Genomic DNA, 26,210 nt, shown 5'->3' on the forward strand with positions numbered 1-26,210 from the left:
GAGTCTAAAAAAATATAAAGAATCAGTGAATCATAGAGCTGGGTTTTGTTTGTTTGTTTGTTTGTTTATTTGTTTGTTTGTTTTTGAGACAGATTCTCACTATGTAGTCCATGCTGGCCTCAAACTCTCCCAGCAATCCTCTAGCCTCAGCCTCCCAAGTGCTGGGATTACAGTCATTTGACACTATGCTTGGCTAAAGAGTTGGTTCTCTGAAAAATAAACAAAACAGATAGATCCCTAGCCAATCTTGTCAAAAAAGGAAAGAAAAGACCCAAATCAGTGCAATTAAAAATAAAGAAGTTAAAATCACAATACACTCTGCCAAAATCTGGAAAATCATTAGTAACTACTTGGAGAACAAGTATTCTAATAAAAGAGTGAATTCAGAAGAAGTGGATAGATTCCTAGGTACATATTAAGTACCAAAGTGAACTAAGGTAACATAAAACCCCTGGGTAATCTGATATCAGGCAATGAGTTTGAAGAAGTAATAATAATTTTTTTTAAAACTACCAACCAAAGAAAGCCCTGGTTCCAATGGCTCCACTACCAAATACTATAAGAACTTTAGGAAAAAATCTAACACCAACACTCTCAAACTGTTTATTGAAATTGAAAGGGAAGGAGCACTCCCAAAGTCATTCCTGGAAGGTAGCATTACCCCAATTCCAAAATCAGAAATGACCCAATGAAAGAGAGAACTACAGATCAATTCCTTCAATGAACATTGATACAAAAATCCTCAACAAATACTGGCAAGAGGATGCAACAAATAATAAAAAAGATAATATATCATGACCAAGTAGGATTTATTCCAGGCACCCAAGGATGGATGAACATACACAAATCAATAAATGTAGTACATCACATAAACAGAATCAAGGAAAAATCACATGATCATCCCAATTGACTCAGAAAAAGCCTTTGACAAAATCCAACATCCATTTATGACAAAAACCTTGAAGAAAATAGGTATAGAAGGCTTTATTCTCAATCTGATAAAAGCCATTTATGACTAAATGGCTTTAATTTAATACCTAAATATTAAAACAGATACACTTACTCTGCTGAAAAATAAAATAGGTACAACTCTTGCATAAATAGGTGCCAGCAAGGACTTTCTGAATAGAACCCCAACTGCACAGGAGATAGCACTAAGAACCAACAAAAGGGATCATATCATATTTAAAAAGTTCTGTACAGCAAAGGAAACAACAAATAGTGTGAAGAAACAACCAACAGAATGGAAAAAATTGAATTATTATTTCTTGGACAGTGCACAAAGATTTAAATATACAAAAAACTCAAAAAGTTAGGCACTCCAAAATAAAAGACACAGTTAGATAATGGGCAACTAAAATGAACAGACATATCTCAGAAGAAGAAATACAAGTAGCTAATAAATACATGAAAAATTTTCAAGCTCTTTGACCACTAGAAAAATGCAGATTAAGGCAACACTGGAATTCTATCTTATTCTAGAAAGAATGGCTGTTGTCAAGAAATCAAAAGTCAGAAAGCACAACAAATGCTGGGGAGGCTGTGGGGAGAAAAGGAACCCTTACTCATTGTTGGTGGGAATGTAAACTAGTACAGGGATAGCTATGGAGGAACAGGCAGCATAGGGCATGACCTGGCTGGCTAGTATATAGAGATAACCACACCGTTGGTTACTTGTGATATGATGTAGAGGAAGGGGCTGCCCCTTGTGGGATCTTTACATAGTTTTTGCTATGTGCCCATAGCTCCCGTGAACCTTGGTCACTCTGGAAACAGAGGCTAAGACCTTGATTGTACCAATCAGAGAAATATTTATTTTTAGAAAATCAGCTTACTCCTGTAAGTACAGACAAGACAAATATACCACACTGAGAACCTCACCCGGAGCTTCTCACTGCCCCCGCCTTTTGCAATATTATCAGTAAAACTTCTGCCTTACTTCACATTTGTTATCTGAGTTTCTCATTCCTCAAAGGAGAGACTTTCAGTTGTGAATCAGCCTTGGTCCAACTCCTGCATTCCTGCAGGGGTAGAGCAATGAATGAGGGAAGCAGAGTCTCTTCACAAGAGGACTCCAGGCCCCCCAGATGTCTGCCTGATGCAACACTAACATAACTATTAAAGAAAACACTATCAAGGTTCCTTAAAGATCTAAAAATAGGCCACCATTCCATGTTCCTAGGGCAGAGAAGGTGAGCCGGTCCTAGCACCCAGAAGGAAGCTCCCCCGCTGCCATGCCATGCTCCTAGGGCAGAGAGGGTGAGCTGCTTGGGAGCCAGAAGCACCCCCACCTCCCACCCCACCTCCGTGGAAATGAGAAGACAGGTAAACGAGCCTCAAAAACGGACTTCTGGATCACCTACACAACCCCAAAGGGAAACAAGATGGAACAATCTGATACTCAACCACCTGGACTCTCTGAACTGGCAACAAAAGAGGATCTGGGAAAAATGAAATCAGAAATAATTACTCAGATAACAGCAAAGATTGTGCTCATGGTGCAAGACATGATTAATAAATCTAGAGAGGACACAGATAAAAAAAAAATAGAGGATCTGGGGAACATGATGGAATCCCAACCTAGGAAACAAATGGAATCCATAAAACAGATGCAAACAGAATTCCAGGAGATTAAAAACTCCACCGAAAGTCTGAGCAGCAGAACCAATGTGAGGATAGAATTTCAGATATAGAAGAAAAGATTTCAATTAGTGACCAGGAAAAGAAAAATTGCTTTAAAATTGTAAGGGAACACGAGAAATCAATCCAGCAGCTGCTAGATGATGCAAAGAAGAATAACATAAGACTAATTGGAGTTAATGAAGAAAGAGGAGAGAGTGCAGATGACATAAAAAAACTGTTCACAGAAGTGATGGCAGAAAACTTCCCAAGCAGGGGAAAAGAACTTGACATACAGATAAGTGAGGCATATAGGACCCCAAATAGCCTTGATCAAAAAAAATCTACACATAGGCATATAATAGTTAGGATTCCAGAAACCCAACAGAAGAACAAAATTCTACAAGCAGTGAGAGAAAAGAAACAAATCACATGCAAAGGAAAGCCCATCAGAATCACAGCAGACTTCTCAACACAAACCCGCAAGGCAAGAAGAGCTTGGAGTGATGTATTTCAAGCCCTAAAGGAAAACAGCCTCCAACTCAAATTGATGTACCCTGCAAAACTATCTTTCAAAATTGATGGAGAAATAAGATACTTTCATGATAAAGAGCACCTCAGGAACTTCATGAATACCAAACCAGCACTCCAAAAAATTTTAGACAATACCCTAGGAAAAGACAATGAGGATCACAACCCCAGGAAACCCAGCAGAATGAATCCATTGGGCGTGACAAATTAAATGCAAAGGGGGAGAATCCGACAAAAAGAAAAAGTCATGACAAGGCTTTTAAAACTTTTAACTTCATCTCCCTAATGAGTGTATAATTCAGTCTTGTTATTGTACTGATTAGTATTTTTCTGATTCTAGAGTTGCACACATTTCCTTGTGCTATACTGGCTATTTATCATCTTCTTATGCCTACTTTTTAATTGGGTTGTCTATTAATGAGCTGTAAGAGTTCTTTATATATTCTGGTCATAGGTTATATGCATTGTAAATATGGTCTAAGGACTACTTTTCATTTTAATGATGTCATTTAAAGTTCTAAATTTTGATGGAATCTCATTTATCAATTTTTTTCTTTTATACATCATGTCTTTTGTATCCTAGGTAGTTCTTGCCTACCCTAAATTCATAAACATTTTCCCTTATAATTTCTTCTTAAAGTTTTATACTTTTAGGCTTTCATATTTAGGTTCATAGATCCCTTCAAGTTATTTTCATGTATGGCAATAAAGGGTTGAAGTTAATTTATTATACATGGATACCAGGTGTTCTAGTGCCATTTGCTGAAAACACTGTCTCTTCCTCGGCTCTTGAATTGAGTTTATATTCTATAAAATGCTAATGTTAAATAATCTTTCAAAACTCAGTGGACCATATATGTGTGGTTCTATTTCTAGATTCTCTGTTTTATTCCAATGATCTATATGTCTTTCCTTACACCAACACTGCCTTGATTACTGTAGCTTTAGAAGAAGTCTTAAAATTAGGTACTAAATGTCTTCCAACACTGTTTTGTTTTTTTTTCTTTTTTTAAACTTTTCTAGGTCCTTTGTACTCCTACATAACTTTTAAATTTCAATATCCAATTCTTCATTTATAGCAAGTATACACAGACCTGAATTTTTATATATACCTTGTGTTTTCTAATCCTGCTAAATTCAAATACAAGTTCTAGGGGCTCCTAGAGATTTCTTAGTATTTTCTCTGTAGATGATCATTTCATCTACATATAAAGATTTTACTTCTACCTTGCCAATCCTATCCTAATTGTGTCATTTTATTGCTAGACTATTTTGGTGGGGCCTAGGTTTCAAAGTTTAATGGACAGATAAAGAGTAAGCATATCTGCCCTTGTTCCCCACCTTAAGGAGAAAGCATTGTATCTTCTCCATTCATATCAGGTGTTCTCGCTGGAAGTATGGAGTACATGTCTTTAATCTGTTGAGAAGGTTCTGTTCTACTTCTGGTCTCCTGATAGCTTTTACCATGAACAGCTGTAGAATTTAGTCCAATACTTTTTCTCCAACTAGTGACAGGATCATATGGCTTTTTCCTTTCCTCTGTTAAAATGATGACTTTTGGGGGTGGATCTTCCAATGCTGAACCAACACTGCCATCCCTATAATAAAACCACTTTCTACATCCTGCCAGATCTGACTTCTGTTAGTTTGTTTTGTTAAACAAATTTCTATCTATGTTCATACTTTTTTCTTCTATTGTCTTTATCCAGTTTTAGGATTAGCACAATGTTGAGTTCCTAAAATGAGGGGAGGAGTGTTTCTTCTTTTTTCTGCTTTGTTTGATATAATTTATCAGTTAAAATGTTTATGAGCCTGCTGTTGTCATATAGGTAGGTTTTCAAGCTAGGAATATACTTTCTTTAATAGGTACTATGCAAATTTTATATTTCCTCCAGAGTTAGTTTCATTAATTTGTCTTCCAAGGTACTTCTTGGAAGTTGTCAAATTTATTTCAAAACAGATTTTTGTAATATGCTTTCTATATCCTTTTAAATTCTGTAAAATCTGTAGTAATGTCTCCTAGATCTTGATATTGTAATTTTAAAAATGTATAATTGACATTGTGTAATAGGAAGAAAAGGTCTATAGGAGCAAGGGAAGTGGGAGGGGTAGGGGAAAGGAAAAAAGGGAAAAGAAAAAATATGAGAAAAGGAAAAAAATGGAAACAAAGTCTTTGCAAATAGGGAAGGGTGGAGGGGGTGAAGGGAAGGCAGGGGAATGGGGAAAAAAATAAGAACCAAGATACTCATGTAATGGTACAAGATCCCAATGATGAATGTAACTGTATTTTATACCTAAAATGTACCAGTAAACTTAATGGAAAATAAAGATCTAAAAATAGATATTCCTTTAACTCAAGAGATTTCGCTTCTAGGTATCTTCTTAAAAGAGGTAAAGACATGATAAGACAATGATACAGGCATACCCATGTTTATAGCAGCACAATTCACAATAGCTAAATGTGAGGGAAAGCAGGGGAAGGGATGCACAAAGAATTAACATGTATTATGCACATGTTCCAACTTCTCCCAGTGAATGTAATCATTATGTACTACATGCAGGTACTAAAAAAGAAATAAAATTATTTTGGCCTGGAGATGTAGCTCAGTGGTAGAGCACTGGCTTACAGGCATGAGGGCCTAGTTTTCAACCCTGGCACTACAAATTAAATATGCACATAAAAATAAAATCAATTTATTGGTTTACTTGTTCATTGTCTGTCTCTTCTGTTGGACAGAAGGCCATGTGGCAGCCCACAACCAAGGGCTGACAAAGGCATAGTCCCAGCCAACACCTTCACTCCCTAAGCTAAGGCCGTAACCCCTGATCCTTGCTCCAACACTTCTTCCCCTCTTGTTATCTGTGTTAGTTTGTGAGGACTGCCACAAAGAAATGCCACAAAGTGGGTGGCTGAACAGCAAAATGTATTGTTTCAGAGTTGTAGAGACTGATGTCTGGAGTCAAAATCTCACAGGGCAAGGCTTTCTCTGAAGGCTCCAGTGGAGAATTCTTCATTTCTTTCAGCTTCTGGAGCTTGTTTGCAATCCTTGGCGTTGCCTGACTCACACCTGCTACACTTCCATTTCTGCCTTGCTTGCCACATGGCCTTTGCTGTTTGGTAACTGTGTCTGTTCTCCTTTTGAAAGGACACCAGTCATAGTGCATCAAATGTCCACCCCATTCCAGTATGATCTCAACTGATAATATCTGTAATGACCCTATTTCTAAAAATGTTCACTTTTTTTTTTTTTTTTGGCAGCCCTGGGATGGAAACTAGGGCAGTGTGCATGCCAGCCAAGTGCTGTACCAGTGAACCACATCCCTATCTCAGAAAAGATCACATTCTGAAGTAATGGGAAATAAGACTTCAACAAATCTTTTGGGATGAAGAAAGAAGACAGAATTCAACACATAGTATTTTTCTTCTATAGCCAGTTTTCCACAGATTTGACCAAGTGAACTTTTACAGAGTACATTGCCAATGAACATTGACAGAAAAATGTAATGAATAAAATTAGTGAATGAATGAATGAATGAACGAACAAATAATGACTGAATGAGGAACTAACCAACAACGAATGAGAGACTTGGTACAGGGACGCCAAACGCAGAAAGCAAGTATAATGTACTGCGATTCTTCCCCACCAGGTGGCGCTGCAGCCAGCGGGAGCAATTGGACAAGGAGAGGCAATGGCTGGTTTTGTGCGCGCTGGGCGCGGCGCGGGGGTGGGGGCGGGGGAGTCATGTGACCCGCTCGACTTCCTAGCTCAGCAGCCCCTCCTGCTTGTGTCCGGGGGTGTCTCCCCGCCCGCTCTTGACGAAGTGTCGCTGTCCAATTTGGCCGGCGTCTCCTCTGTCCTCTTCCAGGCCAGCACCAGGCTGGCGCTCATCTCTCTTCTGGACTGGTTCGTCCCGCTCTTCTGGAAGGAGAAGGAGCTGACTCTCGTGGGGCTGCAGTACTCGGGGAGGACCGCGTTCCTCAGTGTCATCGAGGTGAGCACCTGCCAGCTCACCGCCTCCGTTTAGCAGCCAGCGAGCCTGCTGGGCGCCTCCCTCCAGGCAGGACTTAGGCCCTCCGCTCTGGGCATGAGGGATCGGTGGCGTGGGAGCGGGGCTGTCCAGCCGAGAGTTGCCAGCGGACGTTGTAGCTCTAAGGTCAGCAACTGAAGGCTTAATTCCATTTAGCCTTGAAAGGGCTGTGCCTTTAGTGCGGTGGATGCTTGTAAAGGGTCAAGTGAGCTTGTCACATTTTCAAAGTTTGTGTGTCGGGGGGGGGGGAGCTGTTGTGGTTTCCCTCCCTTGTGGTCTGTGGGGGCAGCCAAAAGGTTAACTTCAGTCTGTCACTTTCTTTAAGGGTAGGATTTGGGCGAGCCTATCCTTTTTGAGAAAGCAAAGGAATGAAGAGCCTCTCCCAAGTTGCCTCTTGGGATGAAGAGCCCCTTTTTGAAAGCAGGAGACCAATGTGGGCGCCTTCTTGAATGCTGTGGGCCGCTTTATTACAGTTGATTGGGCCAAAATGGTCCAGGTTCTTGTGTAGGAGGAGGAAAGACTTGCCAAATGTATACCTCCTAGTATATAGTAAGTAGCTACATTTATTAAAGATCAGGGACAGTAGCTGGAGGAACAGGCAAAAGGGAAGAGGAAGAAGGGAACTCAACTCAGGCTTCCAGTATTTAATTAAGGGACATAATGCCAATTTTGTTGTAAAGGTGCATTGTTGTGGGTGTATAATACCCACGTTTATTCTTTAGAATATTTCTAGTGATGAGTTATTAATTTTAATTTTGAGTTTTATTATATTAAACAATGAGTACTTAACAGGAAAATAATCCCCCAAAGCGTTGAATTTTTAATATTTATTGAGTGTTTATAAAAAAGCATCAACATTTTCAACATTGATTGTTTTTTGGTGTACAAAGGCTAAAAAAAGAGCAACAGAAATAAATTCCTATATGAACTACAATGAAAATACCAGTAGTGCTCTACAAAAGAAATGTTTAATTATCACACTTAAGGCAGCCTTCACACATGTCAACAGCATGTTCCATACACATGTGTAGCTTACACTAATAGCACATATGTTTTGCTTTCCTGGCCTTTTTGTTGGACATACTTGACATCTCACTGGTCTTGCTGTTCTGTCAGGAGGTTCTTAGATTATACAATGTGTAGTTAACAGGAACATAAAATATCAATAAAATAAAGTATTAAATTCTTAATATATATTGTGCATTTAGAATAAAGATCATTTTCACATCAGCTGTGTACTCGCTTACAGAACCTAAAAGATAACATCAGAAATAAATTCCTTTCAGAACTACAATGAAAATACCAATAGAACTCTACCACAAAAATAATCTTTGCTTAAATTGTCACACCCAAAGCAGTAATCATACATGACAACTGGGTGTTCCATGCACACATCTCACTTACACTGACAGAACATGTGCTTGGCTTTCCTCTCCTATGTGGCAGGCCATTCTTGACACCTCTCTTCTTATCTTGTTTTATCAGGAGCTTTCTACTATATTGTACAGTGTGGACTTAGGAAAATAAGACATCAATAAAGTAAAATATCAAATGTGTAATGAATGCTTAGAATAGACCTCAGTATTTTCACATCAGCTGTTTATTTGCACACAAAACCTAAAAGATAACATCAGAAATAAAAACCTATATGAAGTACAATGTAAATATAAACAAAAGTCTACCACAAAAATAATCTTTGCTTCAACTGTGACACCCAAGGCAGTCTTCACACATGAAAACTGCATATTCCATACACAATATTGCTTACACTGATAGCACATATGTTTTGTTTTCCTTTCCTTTCTTGTAGGGGACAGTTGACATCTTTTTGGTTTCCCATGGTTGTAGTAGGTCTTTGTGATGCTACACCTGGCCATTCACCTGTCAGCTCACCAATGTGCTCCACACCTTTTTTGTGTAGTTTACTGGGTAGAAACATTTTGTTTTTCCTCTGCTATAAATGATCTCTGATGAGTTTCAGTCCAAATCCTCTAAGAAAATTTCTCTGTGCTATTTTGCACTTGTTATTTTCATTGTAAATTATCAAAGTATTTATGCCACATGTTTAGGCTTGAGTAAAGGACAACCATTGGCCAATGGTTTGTGTTGTGAGTGACATCATACTTGTCACATAATTCATCAATAACGTCTACTCAGCTTTTGGTTTTGTTGTAGAAAGTTTCCATCTCAGTCCTCCATTTTGTAGAGGTTTTCCTGTAATATTTCTCCATCATGGTGCAGTGTTGACATCCGCAGTACCAGTTTGTTTTTCTTTGCCATATACGAGGCCAATGTAAATCTTTCTGAAATTCAAAGATTGTGCTATACAATTTGGTTTTGAAATTACAACATTTCATTTGGAATTTCTGCTTTGTTCCTGCATACAGTTCCCATGCTAGTCAACTTGCACTCTCTTAGCAAATGTAACACCAATTGGAAACTGGTAAATTAATTGTCAAATGTCACATTCTGATTAGTTTGGGAGATGGAAGCAACACATCTGTTCACAACATCATTTGGTTGATTACTGTATGAATAAGGACCTAGTGACCGAGTTCCAAATTCTAAATTGAAAGCATAATGTCTTTACATCTACAAGGGCATACATTTTTATGCCATATTTTGACCCATTGCTTTTCCGTAAGTCTTTTACATTCCTGTGATTACCATGAGAAAATCTCTATGAATGCTTTCAGTTCAACTAGTGAGGTGTCATAATAAATAATTTTTTAATATGGTTATTGGTGCATGCAGAACATTTTACTTGTATTTCAGCCTTTGTGTATTTCACAACGTCTTATAACATTTCATCTGTTACAATTTCCAACATTGAATGGGAGTGCTGGCATTCTGTCCAATAGGTTTCACCCTGCCAAGACCCTCACTATATTTTCAGATGTAGTTCTAACATTGGCTCATTCCATTTGGTTGTGTGACCATTGGTACAATTTCGACTAGTCAAATATGTATTCACATTGCTGTTTTCTTCATCATCTGAGTAAAGTCTTCATTCCCTGTATTGGTTGATACTTGCTCCATTTCACTGTCAGGAATTTTGGCTCATACAGCCAACATCAAAGTCATCATCATCATCATCATCATCATCATCATCATCATCATCATCATCATCATCATCATCATCCATGCATGATTAATCACTTTTGACCTCCTGTAAAACTTGCAAGTCTATTTTCTCATGTGGCATGGTACTGTATTGGGCTACTTCTACCAGAGAAATCAACAGAAAACTTGAAAAAAATACTAAATGCACAGGTATTTACCAATGAGCATTTCATGGGTAAAACTCACCTGTTGCTACTTTGGAGCTCCTGTACACACCTTGCCATTCATCTGCCAATTGCAGGAATGCATAGATTGGTTTTTGCTTTCTCCAGGCACAGCTACTGTCAGACACAGCCATATTCCATTATGGTAAAATACAGGGTTTCATAACAGAAGAGTGGTGTGGGTATATTTTATCCCCCATGATGCTCAGGTAAAAATAAAAAAACTTGTTAGATGGAACATTATGTGGATAAAAATCTGTTTGACGCTTTTGCACACATGCACACGTGCACACAACTTGACATTCTTTGTACCAAGTGGATAAACACAGAGATTGCTTCCTGTATCCCCCAGGCACAGCTACTGAAATGCACAGCTGGTTACTATTATACTAAAGTACAAATTTGCAGTAGAAATGTATGAGATGGGTTGTTGTAACCCAGTGTTATGCCCTAAGTTAGGAGTTTCTCCCTTAAAGAGAAGGGAAGGAACTACAAAGAAGTGTATGTTATCACAGGCTTGGAGAGTGGGAGTCTGGGAGGGAAATTACCCTGAGAACTTATAAAATATGGTGTTTATTCAGGATTGACTGAGTAGAAGGATGGTTATTGAGGCTTGCCTCTTTGGTTGGAGAAGAAATAGGAGTAAAAGATTTCTCTTCAGTCCTAATTTAGGCACCAAAAGTTGCTCTGATTGAGTCTTTGAATACAGAGTTTGTACTTGCTAGGGGTGGAGTTTAGTACTATTCTAAAGAGAGATGACAGCACTTCTACATTTTAGATGACTGTTAAAACCCTCATTTAACATGCAACTACCTGTCTGACTGATTTTGTTATTGGGTAGCTTGCCTCTAAAAGTGGCTTGCCAGCTAAACATTACCAGATTCTCAGTAGCTTGCCTCTTGCCTCTCTTTCTGGAGTTAGATTCTGGGCTCTGCTTATCTCAAACAAAGAATTGAATGAAACAAGCAAAGAAGCAATGGCAATGTTTATTCAAGAAAGCAAAAATGAAGAGTAGAGGGAGACACTGGCTCTGCAGAGTGATCTTGAGTGGAACAAGAGAAAAAGAGGGTAAGGGCAAAAATAAAAGTACACAGTGCATCTGGGAAATGCAGCATGGACTATTATGGAAAGTTACCATAGCACTGCTCCTCATGGCTGCCTTTCTTTTACGCTGTCCAAATATCAAGGAAACCTTTGAGAACTTCTACATATGGGCCCGTGGGGGTAGGGGGAACAGTGCTGGATCCCATGCCTCAAGCTGACATCATATTGAAAACCTGCACAGGGTTTTGTCAGAAGCCCACTTGCAGAGCTTTCGGAACTTTCTGCATATGTGTCTGGGATCTTATAGTTAACAGGTCATGCCTACTTCCACAGCCAGCTTTTGTGCAACCCTATTCTCCTCCCTCAGTTTTGTTACATGAATGATTCGGACAGATGCTTTGTTGGAGAAAATAGATAGCTTGTGACACTTAGTCCTTGCTGTAATAGAGCAAAAAGAGCACGACTTTGAGAAAAAGAGATTAGCAGGAATCCAAACCTGTTTTGAATAATCATACATTTAACTATAAAGAAAAGTGCCTATTTATGTGGCTCCTGTTGTAATATCTTTTGGGTCTTTTTAGAATGACTACCTTTTGAACAGGTGTATCTAAGAGTGCCATTAAAATTAATAAGGGAAAACAAACTTTAGGGAATGTACTTGTGTTAGAGCTTTTATATGTTGTGGAGGCTAAGCATGATGGCACATGCCTGTAATTCCAGCACTTGGGAGGATAAGGCAGGAGAATCACTGGGTGTTTGAGGCCACCATGGGCTACATAGTGAGTTCAAGAATACCTGAACTAAACAGTAACATCTTTTCTCAAACAAAAACAAAACAAAAAAACCAATAACTTTTATATGATATGGAAAAGGTGAGGCTTTATTTACCCTGAGTGGAACAAATTTTCTATTTCTTTGAGATAATTGCAGTCACCTTTTAAGTCCTATCCTTTTCACAAGATTGATTTAATTTACAGTATACCTAAGTGTGTTCCTAGAAGCAGTTGTATTTGTTGCAGAGAAGTAGTTATACATGGAAAACCAAAAAAGTTGATTAAATTTTTGAGAAACATCTTGCTAATTTTTATGCATATGTCTTATTTTTTTGGTACATTTTAGGTATACTATATAATGACATTCATCATTGGAAATTTGCACCTTTACATAATCTCTCTTGGTTCTTATTTTTCCCCCTTCCCCTGCCCTCCCTTCAACCCCTCCACCCCTCCCTATTTACAAATACTTTGTTTCCATTTTTTCATTTTCTCATATTCTATTCCCTTCTTTCCTTTCCCCTACCCCTCCCACTGCCCCTTCCCCTTTGCCCCTTTTCTTCCTATTTCACATTATCTATACCTTTTGGTCCTTATTTACACTTTCAGTTTCTCACACTAGAGAAACTATTCAGTGTTTACACGTGTGTGTCCTATTTATTTCACTAAGAGTATAGCCTCAATGTTCATCCATTTAGTGATAAATGTCTTTAATTTCTTATTTTTTATGGCTGAGTAGTACTCCATTTTATTTTAAATACCCCACATTTTCTTTATCCAGTCTCCAGTTGATGGGCATTTGGGCTGCTTCCAAGTTTTAGCTATTACAAATTGTGCTGCTATGAACATGGGTGCACAAGTATCACTGTTGTATGATTCTTTTAATTCTTTAGGGAAGATACCCAGCAGGGGAATAGCTGGGTCAAATGGGACTTCCAGTCCTAGTTCTTTGAAGTATCTCCATACTGATTTCCACAGTGGTTGCACCAGTCTACACACCCACCAGCAGTGGAGGAGGGTTCCTCTTACCCACAGTCCCACCAGCATTTATTGGTTGATTTCATGATTGCAGCCACTCTTTCTGGGATGAGGTGGAATCTCAGCATTGCTTTCATTTGCATCTCTCGAATGACCAGTGATATTAAACATCTTTTCATATGTTTGTTTGCTGTACTACTTTGTCTGAGAAATGTCTGTTCATTTCAGATGCCCATTTTTGGATTGGGTCTTTATATTTGGGAGGTCTGATTTTTAAAAATTCTTTATATGTTCCAGATAGTAGACCTTTGTCTGAGCAACAGCAGGTGAAATTTTTTTCCCACATTGTGGATTGTCTCTTCACACTGTTGGAAGTTTCTCTCACTGTGCAGAAGCTTTTTAATTAGACGAGATCCCACTTGTTGATTGTTTGTCCTAGTTCATGGGCAACTGAGGTTTTGTTCATAAAATCTTTTTCTAAACTAATGTCTTCAAGAGTTCAACCCAACCTCTGGTTCCAACCAGTTCATTGTTTCTGTTTTAATATTTAGATCTTTAATCCATTTTGATTTTAGTTGAGTGCATGGTGAGAGATATAGGTCTAGTTTTAATCTTTGACAAGTTGAAACCCAATTTTTCCAGCACCATTTATTACAGAGGCTATCTTTTCTCCAGTGAGGGTGTTTGGCTCCTTTGTCAAAGATGAGGTGGCTGAGTGTGTCTGGAGCTGTTTCTGCATCTTCTAGTCTTTTCCACTGGTCCTCAGGTCTGTTTCTTTGCCAGTACCATGCTGTTTTTATCACAGTAGCTTTATAGTATAGTGTCAAGTTGTGGGGTGTGATGCCCCCTGCCATGTCTCTGTTGCCTAGAATTGCTTTTGTTCTTCTAGGTCTCTTCTTGTTCCAAATGAATTTTTGGATTGTTTTCTCCAGGTCTGTGACGTATGCTGCTGGGTTTCCAGTTGGGATTGCATTGAATCTATATAGCAGTTTTGGAAGTATGGCTGAAGGAGAAGTTCAGGTCTGGCTGGGTCAAGTACGCCACACTCTGGTCTCTTGAGCATGCTCAGAGACAAAAAACAGAGTTGAACAGGCTCACTCCAGTGCATAGAAACTAGATCAAGTTGACCATACCTCCTCACTCTTTGGGTTGTGACTCCTTTGCCTTGCCCAGATGATCACCCCATATGGTTTAAAATAAATTTAACTATGTTCTCCATTGTGTATAATTATATCCCTTTCCATTCAATTAAATTATGCCAAGGCTAAAGCTGTTATAACCTCACCTATGTAATTGCCCTTTTATTTCACTATATAAGCTTGTGTAGTTCCTCAATAAAGGGTAAGCATTCCAGAAACCTCCCCAGAGTTGGCTGGTGACTCTGCGCCTTACCCAAATGTGGGGCGCGCATATCAGGTAAATATTGAAGTCCGGGTAAGGATCCCTATCATGGGTAATCTCTTAAGTCGGGACAAGCTGGTTCAGGCTGCACTTGTGAAGGCTCTGCTAAAGACTAGGGGAATGAAGGTCTCCAAAGAATGCCTTCTGGTCTTCTGGGAGACTGTTCTTAAATCATCCCCATGGACGGAGGATGCTGATGTAGTGGATCCTAACATCTGGGAGCACGCTATTCATAACTCCCAGCGCACAGAGAGATCGGGAGAAGTATCCCTCCCGTTAGACTTTTTTCCAGTCACGTCAGCGATTGTTCAATGCTTGGATCCACATGCCACCAAGGCATCAGAGGTGTTTACTGCTTAGGTCAAACAGATAAAGGGACCCTTTTGTTGTTCTTAGGATGGCAGCAAGTGGCCTCGGGATACAAATGGCAAATGTAAATCTCCACTTCCCGCCTTCTTCTTCCCTCGGGGCTTCTGCCCCTCCTGCTAAGGCAGAACTTCCCCTTGTTGACGCATCTCCACCTACACCTCTGAGTCAGCCGGATGTGACCTTAAGGAGGGCAGAACTTCCTGTCAACATGGCGCCCTCCAGTATGCGTGCCACCATCTTATCAATCAAATGCAGATACCTCTGATTCCTCCTCCAGTGAGGAGGAATCAGGCGAGGAAGAGTTTCCTAACAATCATTCTTTGAAAAAACCCTCCGGAAAAACAAACTTCACCATCCTTCGCTTAAGGCTTACCCGGTAATAATGGGGGGAGGACCAAATGCCCCTCCTTGGGTGCCCCATTCACCAAAGGTGTGGAAGGAATTCAGACAAGCTGTACTAGAACATGGTCCACAGAGTCCGTATGATGCAGCTCCTACATAACTTTGCTTATAATATCAACTGCCCCAAAGATTGGTACGATGTGGCATGTGCCTGCTTGCCCCCTGGGGATTTTTTGATGTTTAAGGCTATGTATAAGGAACAATGTGACCAACAGGACTGGTGCAACAATGTAGCCAGGTTGCCTGTCTCTTCTGCCATGCTGCTGGGAACAGGCAGGTTCTCTAATGTGTTACAACAGGCCCGTCAAACGGGTATATTATGATCAAGTGTGTAATTGCGCACTGACTGCATGGAGGCGTATACCAGTGACTCAGGGGACCACCGCTATTGGAAAGCTCATACTGTGAGACCAAAGCGACTCCATTTTGCTAAAATCCACCATTCCCCTAGCCTCTCAAATTAATGGTTAAAATGTGTTTGCTCTAGAACAAAAGATACAATCTGTAACAAACCAAAGTTCCTAAGTTAATTACTCAGCCATCTGTTTACCCAGGAAATGAACATCCTGGGCCCACTATCTGTAGGAATCGTCTGTCATTGTGCTGTCAGTGCTGAGTTGTCGTGACCATTAGTCACCGTGTCTGCTGACCATCAATACGTGACAGTTGCCCACTAACCTTTGTCCTTCTTTTCTTTTGTAAAACCTATACGTAATCACCCCTTACCCCTGATGAGTTCACCCAATCAGAAATGTACACTTCATACATGTTAAGCGCTGACCAATCATTGTAACTGCTAAGTAGAGAATCTCCAAACCTTGCTGTAACCTCTATAAAAACCCCGCTAATTTGGAACTCGGGGCTCTCAATCTCGATCCGCTGTGTCGGTGACAATTGAGAGTCCCTGCTTAAGCTTGAATAAACGACCCTCATGTGCTTACATCGGAAACGGCCTCCTGGTGGTCTTCGGGACCTTACAATCTGGGCACAACAATACAAAAGCCCAATGAGACATTCCCTGACTTCTGTCAGAGAGTTATTCAGGCGGTCCAACCTAAGGTCACTCATTCTGATGCCCAGACAGCCTTGATTCGTGAATTAATATATGAAGGATGCCATAGTGCTATAAAAAAATTCTCATAACTCCAATAAAGGACAAAACATTAGATGATTGGATTTTACAAACTAAGGATGTAGGAACCCCAGACCATACCAATTGGATGCTAGCAGCTGCCATTACTAGTGCCTTTGCGGCAGCTGCTCCCTTTCAACAATCTAAACAAAACAGTGGCCCAGACTGCTGGGGCTGTAATCAGCTAGGTCATGTAAAAAGACAATGTCCCCTAACCACTAGAGAACCCACAGGAGGCCAAGTGTGCCCAGCAATGCCTTGTCCAAGATGCCAAAAGGGCTATCATTGGAAAAAAGATTGCCGTTCTAAATACCATAGAGATGGAACACCTCTTCCTCCTATGGAAGGACCTGCCAACCTCACCCAGCCTTTAAACGTCAAAGGGGGCAACTCCCAGCCCCACTAAAAGGGAGATCCCCAGTTCCCATTTCCAATCAATTGGCTGACTCAAGCTCACCCTGTAAAATCATGTGGACCACCCCCATTGATATATTCAAGCCTAGATTGACCCTGTTCTGCCCCAGGAAAAGGTTCCACATGCTTATTGATACCAGTGCAGATCGAACAATCTTGTGTTGAGAGGAAATCTCCCCGGATTGGGACTTAGTGCCAGGGCCCCCTGTAATAGAGGTAGGAGGCACTCAACCCTCACTCACCATGGCACAGCCTATTCCATGGTCACACCCTGATGGACATAAAGGTAAATTCTGCCCTGTCATATTGTCTGATCTGTCTAATAATCTGTTGGGCAGAGACCTCCTCGAGGCTATGGATGCTGTAATTACCACAGATGATAAAGCCTTTTATGATGAATTGTTAGATGAGTGCTGTTCCCCCCAATCCTAGAGGCCACTGCTCTGTTGCTCCAACTACCCATACCCTTACAGTGGTGTAATGAGGAACCAGTATTTGTAGAGCAGTGGCCATTACCCCAAAATAAATTAACAGTGCTACAGGACCCCATACAACAACAGCTACAACTTGGACACATTGAACCGTCCACTAACCCATGGAATACTCCTATATTTGTAATTCCAAAAAAGACCCCAGGCCAATATTGCCTACTACACGACCTGAGAGCCATAAATACCACCATGGCTGACATGGGTGCCTCTCAAGCAGGGCTCCCTCTTCTTTCAGTGATTCCTGTTGATATGTACTTATGCTCTATTGACATTAAAGACTGTTTCTTTTCAATTCCTCTTCACCCTGCAGATTGCAGGCGTTTCACTTTCACCATGCCAATGGTCAATAACTGTAGGCCTGCATGGTGATATCAGTGGTGCGTTTTACCACAAGGGATGAAAAACAGTCCAGCCATCTGCCAGCTTACAGTCGCTCAGACACTGGCCCACATTCAAGAAGACAGATCCTCGCAGTTGTATAGGTACATGGATGACATCCTTATTGTCAGTACAGCTTCATCAGATTTAGAGGCCTTACTGGGTCGAGTGATGTTGGCTCTTAAACAGGCTAGGTTTAATATACAGCCTGATAAGATCCAAAGGAGGTGTCCAATGTCCTTCCTGGGTGTCATCATTGATTGGACCCACCTCCCCTAAAACTCCACAGATAACTCTACCTGACTGTCTTTCCCTTGCTGAGCTACAGCAAATCTTAGGACAAATTAATTGGATCCGCCCATGGCTTAAAATCCCCACCAGTTTATTTGAGCCTCTCTTCCAATTACTCAAGGGAGATCACTCCCCAACTTCAAAAAGATGTTTAAATTTGCCCACCAAGCAGGCATTAGATTTGATTAATAAACAGCTCCATGGTGTGGTTCTTGCTCGATTGGATCCCACTCAGGATATAAAAGGATTAGTCTTATGCCATAAACCAAGATCACCTATGGCATGTTTATGGCAGAGTCATGGACCTATTGAATGGATTCACTGGTCTTCCTCATTATCACAAAAAAAAATAACAAATTTTATTGAAATACTTAGTAAGATGATAATCAAATTGAGAAAGAGGACCTTACAGGTCCTGGGAAGAGAACCTGAGGTGCTGATATTACCTTTAGAATTAGAAATTATTCCTCATCTTCTTGAGTCTGAAGAGATGTTTGCTATAGCAATGGCAGGTTTTGCAGGACAAATAGATAACCATTATCCTAAACATAAAATTCTACAAGGCCTACTTAAGCTTCCTCTTCAAATGTTTAATCCAATAACTCAACAAGCTATACTGGAAGCCCCCTTGGTATTTATGGATGGGAGCCCAAATAAATATGGCTTCGTGGCTTTTGATTCCCTCAACAAAAATGAGCCCCTTTATAAGATCCATGAAACCCTATTTGGCTCCCCCCAGGTTAAGGAGCTCACAGCTATTATTTTAGCTCTAGAATATTTTGCAAGTAAACCCTTTAATTTGTTTACAGATAGTGCTTATTGTGCAACATTGCTTCCTGCACTGCCTCATGCCCTCCTCAAGGTTCTCTGAGAGGTCCCATTAGATGCTCTTATAATAAAGACACAACAGTTGTTGGAGAGATGTTCACACCCTCTCTACATACAACATATTCGGTCACATTCAGATCTGCCCGGCCCATTAGCTTTAGGGAACAAGATGATAGATGAAGTGGTATCAGCCCTTCCCTCTTCTGTCATTCAGTGTGCTATCAATAGTCATAAAATATTCCACCAATCACACAGTTTCCACACAGTTTAACACATATGTTCCCTTCACTTACGAAAGAACAAAGTAAACAGATTATGTGCACATGCGCAACTTGTGGTCCTCTATTACCTATAGGCCCATTACAACTCCCAGGGGTTAACCCCAGAGGCCTAAAGGCTAATGCTTTATGACAAATGGACATTATGCATGTTGCCTTGTTTGGAAAGCTCAGATATGTCCGTGTTTCAATTGACACTCATTCTGGATTCACCTGAGCCACTGCCGCTCCAGGAGAAAAGGCTAAAAATGTTATCAGTCATCTTCTGAGATGCTTTTGTACAATGGGCATACCACATAAATTAAAAATGGATAATGGGCCAGCTTACATATCAAAGGCCTTTCAAGATTTCATACAGTCCTATAATATTATTCATGTAACTGGAATTCCTTATAATCCCCAAGGCCAAGGAATCATTGAAAGATTTCATAAATCCTTTAAACAAATGCTTGCTAAACAACAGACAAGTATATTTGTTTCCCCTCAAGATAGGGTCCATATGGCCCTGTTCACTCTTAATTTCTTAACTTTTGATAATAATCAACAGAGTCCTGCTATTAAACATTGGCAACCTTTACAAGGAACAGGCTCCACTCCTCTTGTAACTTGGAAGGATCCCCTATCAGATACATAGGACCAGACCCCCTCCTCATGGTGGGATGAGGATATGCTTGTGTTTTCCCATGGGAAGCAGAACAACCTATGTGGATTCTGGCCCAGAATGTCAAGCCCTACACTGTTGGACAACAAAATGAAATGTCTTCACCTGGAAGAAGGCCCTCGCCATAAGTGCAGGAGACTCCCAAGACCCAATAATTCTCCCCCAGTTACCTGGGGTGCTATTAAGGCTCTTTGTGTGCAGGCACAAAAGATGGCCCCACCTGGGACCCCTAAACCCATTCCTGGGCCTATGATGGTAGTTCTCCTGTGTGCCGTGCTTACTGCCAATACTGAACAAGCCGACCTGACTACGGTCATGCAAGTATGGGCCCTTGTACCAAAACCCCCTGTCCTTACCACTGTTGATTGGAATTCTACCTTACCCTGGCCTTTTGGCAATGATTCTTAATTACATCCTTCTTCCATACATGGAAACTTCTCAGTACCCTTTCAAAGGACAAAGTGGAATACCTCCGTTTCTTCGGGTTCTGTGTTTCACTAATGATGCCTCAAACCTATCTAATCCCAATCCTTGTGTTTATCTACAATGACAAAACCTTAGAGGCTGGGGTGTTCTCTTAACTGCCTTTGATACTTTCAGTACTAAGCCACCAACTAACAGTGCTAAGCGCCATACAACAGGGATTCATGCTCCCCCTCTGGTTCCCCTGTGTATGGGAGTTGATCAACCTGGGGCCAATCCCCCTGCCTTTTCTCTCCCCTTCCAAACATGTCGATCACTAATACCTGTCTCACTTTTTCCTTCACAAAGTCAAGCCATAGGATGGGGGCCTTATGGACCTATAAATACAACTGCTGATGTTTCATTTTGGCCTTATGAAAATAAAACATATACTAATTGTGGGTTCAAACCCAGTTGTATTTGGGGGCCTACAGTTTCCTCTAGATTCATAGGATATCATCAGCCAGTTGATTTCAGTCCCCTTTTTCTGGCCCTGAGTGCAAATGCTTCCTTTAGTGCTCAAACATATTTTTCCAGAACAAATACTTCAGTCTCTTATGTGCCTAATAATACTGTTCTACCTTTTTCAACATGCCTCCCTTCCCTGTTCTTCTTCATCATAACCAATTCTACCCTACAGGTCCAGGCCGAGGTAATGGTTACCACTTGCCTAAACCCTTCCTATGTCTCCAATTCTACTTGGTATATATATATTGGCAGGAAGCCCCCAGTGATCTGGATCCCTGTTAATCTCACTGAAGATTGGCAAGATTCAGACCTCTTATTCAACCTGATGCTACACCCTCAAAGAAAACAAGATTTTGGCATTTCTGCTGTTGTCGCTATCATAGTCTCATTGGTCGCTGCCGTCTCTGCTGCAGCAACTGCCACCATGACCCTCCAAAACCAGATTACGACTGCAGTGGTCATGAATCAATTGGCCCATAATACATCTCAAGCCTTCAGCGAGACCGCTATCCTCTTCCAGGATGTTCGAGCTGCAGTACTGAATTTACAAACTCAAATAGACATAGTTTGGGAAGAAGTTAAATTATTAGAGACTGAAGTATTGGGTAGATGTCATGCAAATTTCACCAATATCTGCGTAACCCCCTATTTTTGCAAAAATTATGATCAACATAAAAATTTGTCACAGTATATATGGAAAACTTGGGACCCTTCATTTCAACAACGTTTGTCTAAATTGACCCATACAATTATCCAAATTAATGATACCCAGGCCATAGATATAATAACCTTCAATAATGTATGGGATGATATCTGGAATGGCATAAGTGCTGGGTGGGCAAAAATGGGGGCCTGGATGAGGGGGCTCATTCTTCGCCATATTTTTTATTTCTGTTTGGATTCATAATAGTCTTTGCTGTTATTAAAATGAGTAGACGGGCCAGACATATATATATACAAAACCATAAACATGTGGTCCTTCTGGCCAAGGCTCTGGAGTCAAAGACAAAAGGGGGAAATGAAGGAGAAGTTCAGGTCTGGCTGGGTCAAGTACGCCATACTCTGGTCTCTTGAGCATGCTCAGAGACAAAAGACAGAGTTGAGCAAGCTCACTCCAGTGTGTAGAAAGTAGATCAAGTCGAACATACCTCCTCACTCTTTGGGTCGTGACTCCTTTGCCTCGCCCAGATGATCACCCCATATAGTTTAAAATAAATTTAACTATGTTCTCCATTGTGTATAATTATATCCTTTTCCATCCAATTAAATTATGCCAAGGCTAAAGCTGTTATAACCCCGCCTATGTAATTGCCCTTTTATTTCACTATATAAGCTTGTGCAGTTCCTCAATAAAGTGGAAGCATTCCAGAAACCTCCCTGGAGTTGGCTGGTGACTCTGCACCTTACCCTCCCGGTCCAGACTCCCAAACCTAGATCTGCGAGTGGGCTTGCAGATGACAACATATAGCCATTTTCACTATGTTGATTCTGCCTACCCAGGAGCAAAGGATGTTTTTCCATTTTCTGATATCATCTGGGTTCTCTTTTTTCAGAGTGGTATAGTTTTCAGAGAGGAGGTCTTTGATTTCTTTTGTTAGGTTGATTCCTAGGTATTTCAGTTTTTGGATGCTACTGTGAAAGGAATTGTTTGCCCTATTTCTCTCTCAGTGAGACTACAGGAAAGCTAGACTTTGTGTAGAGAAAAGCTGTTGATTTTTGTGTGTTGACCTTGTATCCAGCTACTTTACTGAATTTGGTTATTAAGTCTCAAAGACTTTTGTGGAGTTCTTGGGATCTTCTATATGGAGTATCATGTCATCTACAAATAATGACAATTTGACTTCTTCATTTCCTATCTTTATTCCTTTTATTTCTTTCTCTTGTCTAATTGCCATGGCTAATGTTTCCAAAACTATATTGAGCAGGAGTGGTGATAGTGGACATCCTTGTCTTGTTCCTGATTTGAGTGTGAAGGATTTCAGTTTTTGATGATTTAGTATGATATTGGCTGTTGGCTTTTTATAATGGCTTTTATGAGATTTAGGTAGAGCCCATATATTCCAATTTTTGTAGGATTTTTATCATAAATGCATGTTAGATTTTGCCAAATGCTTTTTCTGCATCTATTGAGATGATCATATGGTTTTTGTCCTTGGCTCTATGGTATAGTGTATTCCATTGATTGATTTGCATATATTGAACCATCCCTGCATCCCTAGGATGAATCCCACTTGATCAGGGTGTATGATCTTCTTGATGATCTCTGACATTCTGTTTGCCAGTATCTTATTAAGGATTTTTGCATCTATGTTCATTAGTGAGATTGGCCTATAATTCTCTTTTTTGGTTGGGTCTTTCTCTGCTTTGAGGATCAAGGTGATGCTTGCTTCCAGCAATGAATTCAGGAGTATTGCTTCCCTTTCAATTTTTTTGAAGAGTTTAAACATTAGTGGCAGTAGTGTCTCTCTAAATGGCTTGTAGAATTCAGCAGTGAAGCCATCAGGACTGGGGCTTTTCCTAGTTGGCAAGCTTTTAATTACATTTTTAATTTCATTTTAATTTCATTTAATTCAGTCATTTAGAATTTTTAGGTCTTCTTGATTTAATTTTGTTAATTCATACATATCTAGGAATTTGTCCATTTCTTCTGTGTGTTCCACCTTATTGGTATATAAGTTCTTGAAGTAGGTATTGATGATCCTCTGGATTTCTGCTGGGTCCATTGTAATTTCATCCTTTTCATTCCTAATTGCATGGATTTGGGCCTTTTCTTTCCTTTTTCTGATAAGGTTGGCTAAGGGTTTGTCAATTTTGTTTATTCTTTCAGAGAACAAATTCTTGGCTTCATTGATTTTTTTGTATTGTTCTCTTAGTCTCCATTGCATTGATTTTTGCTCTGATCTTTATAGTTTCCTCCCTTGTATGGATTTTGGGTTTTTCTTGCTCTTCTTTTTCTAGAAGCCTGAGGTTCAGCATTAAGTTGTCGTTGTTGTTGTTGTTTTTATTTTTTTGGTACCGGGGATCGAACTCGGGTCCTTGCGCTTGTGCAGCAGGTGGTGAAACCACTGAGCTAAATCCCCAGCCCAGAATCAGGGTGTTTAATTTGGCTCATTCTGTTTTTCTAATATGAGTATTTAGTGCTATGAATTTGCCTTGTCAGACTGCTTTCATTATGTTCCATAGATTCCAATATGTTGTATTGGCATTGGCATTTAATTATAGGAACTGTCTGATTTCTTCTATTTCCTCTGTGACCCATTGGTTATTCAGAAGTGTGTTGTTCAGTTTTCATGTGTTTATGAAATTTTTTGTGGTTTCTTTTTCTATTGATCTCCAGTTTCATCACACTATGGTCTAATAATATACAGGGGAGAACTTCAGTTCCTTTGCACTTACTTAAACATGTTCTGTGAGTGAGTATGTGGTCTATTTTGGACAGTGACCCATGTGCAGCTGAAAAGAATGTATATTCTGATTTTGTGTGGTGGAAAACTCTGTAAACATCTGTTAAGTTCATTTGTTCAAGAGTTCGATTGAGTTCTAATATTTCATTGTTTATTTTTTGTCTAGTTGGTCTATCTATTTGTGACAGTGGGGTATTGAGGTCCACCACTACTATTGTATTAGTTCTTATTTGATTTTTCATGTCCATTAGTACTTGTTTTATATAGTTGAGTGCACTAGTGTTTGGTGCATATATATTTATGGTTGTTATCTCTTCCTCTTGGATTGTTCCCTTTACAAGGATGTAGTGTCCTTCTTTGTCTCTCTTAATCAGTATTGGTTTGAAATCCACTTGATCTGCAAAGAGGATAGCTACTCCCGCTTTTTTTCAGGTTTCTGTCACATGGAGTATTGTTTTCCACTCTTTAACTTTCAGTCTATGGATTTCTTTTTGAAGTAAGTGTGTTTCTTGTATGCAGCATATTGTTGGATCTTGCTTCTTGACCCATTCTGCCAGTCTATTTCTTTTGATTGGTGAAATTGAGACCATTAACATTGATGGTTATAATTGATATGTATTAACTTATCCTTGTCATGACTTTTTCCTTTTGTTGGGTTCAGCCCCTTTGTGTTTAATTTCTTGTCGTGCCCAGCGCATTCATTCTGCTGGGCTTCCTGGGGTTGTGATCCTCATTGTCTTTTCCTAGGATATTGTCTAAAATTTTTTTGAGTGCTGGTTTGGTATTTGTGAAGTTCCTAAGGTGCTCTTTGTCATGAATGTATTTTATTCTCCATCAATTTTGAAAGATATTTTTCAGGGTACATCAATCTGGGTTGGAGGCTGTTTTCCTTTAGGGCTTGGAATACATCACTCCAAGCTCTTCTTGTCTTGAGCATTTGCACTGAGAAGTCTGCTGTGATTCTGATGGCTTTCCTTTGTATATGATTTGTTTCTTTTCTCTCACTGCTTGTAGAATTTTGTTCTTCTGTTGGGCTTCTGGAATCTTAACTAGTATAAGCCTATGTGTAGATTTTTTCTGATCAAGGCTAGTTGGAGTCCTATATGCCTCACTTATCTTATGTCAAGTTCTTTTCCCCTCCTTGAGAAGTTGTCTGCCATCACTTCTGTGAACAGTTTTTTTTATGTCATCTGCACTCTCTCCTGTTTTTTCATTGACTTCGATCAGTCTTATGTTCTTCTTTGCATTGCCTAGCAGCTGCTGGATTGATTTGTCATGGTCCCTTACTATTTTAAAGAAATTTTTCTTTTCCTGGTCACTAATTGCAATCTTATCTTCTATATCTGAAATTCTGTCCTCACACTGACTCATTCTGCTGCATAAACTTTCAGTGGAGCTTTTAATCTCCTGGAAATCTGTTTATATCTGTTTTATGAATTCCATTAGTTTCCTATGTTAGGATTCTATCATGTTCCCCAACTCCTCTATTTTTTAATCTATGTCCTCTCTAGATTTATTAATCATGTCTTGCACTATGGGCACAATCCTGTTATGTGAGAAATTATTTCTGATTTCACTTTTTCCAGATCCTCTTTTATTGCCAGTTCAGGGAGTCCAGGTGGTTGAATATCAGATTGTTCCATCTTGTTTCCCTTTGGGGTGGCTGTAGGTGATCTGCAAGTCTGGTTTTGAGACTTGTTTATATGTCTTCTCATTTCAAGGGGGGAGGGGTGTGTGCTGCTGGCACCCACTCAGCTCATCTCCTCAGCACTTGGGGCCATGGTATGGCATCCTGGAAGGCTCACCTCCTCGGTGCTTGGGGGGGCTCTGCTCCTTATGCTTATGTCTTTAATAATAAGCATGGACTTTTATGTCAAGCAACCCTGGACATGAAATCTGCATCAGCAACTTACCAGCAGTGTGTCCTCTTTGAGTCCTTGCTTTCTCACCTGTTAAATGTTTGTTACAGA

At 40.0% G+C, this 26,210-nt stretch overlaps 1 long non-coding RNA gene across 1 annotated transcript in view; it reads left to right on the top strand.

Moving 5' to 3' along the window:
- The first annotated feature begins 6,895 nt into the window (after window positions 1-6,895).
- The window catches only part of LOC106010149 (uncharacterized), a 67,045-nt gene continuing 47,730 nt past the window's right edge, over window positions 6,896-26,210 (top strand). The window contains exon 1 of the long non-coding RNA XR_015439506.1: window positions 6,896-7,143. This is a non-coding gene — a long non-coding RNA (uncharacterized LOC106010149). The remainder of the gene's footprint in view (window positions 7,144-26,210) is intronic.

Source organism: Heterocephalus glaber, unplaced genomic scaffold, assembly GCF_053883595.1.
Source record: "Heterocephalus glaber isolate CG9 unplaced genomic scaffold, H.glaber_assembly_v1.0 deba00001472, whole genome shotgun sequence".
NCBI classification, from domain to species: Eukaryota; Metazoa; Chordata; class Mammalia; order Rodentia; family Bathyergidae; genus Heterocephalus; species Heterocephalus glaber.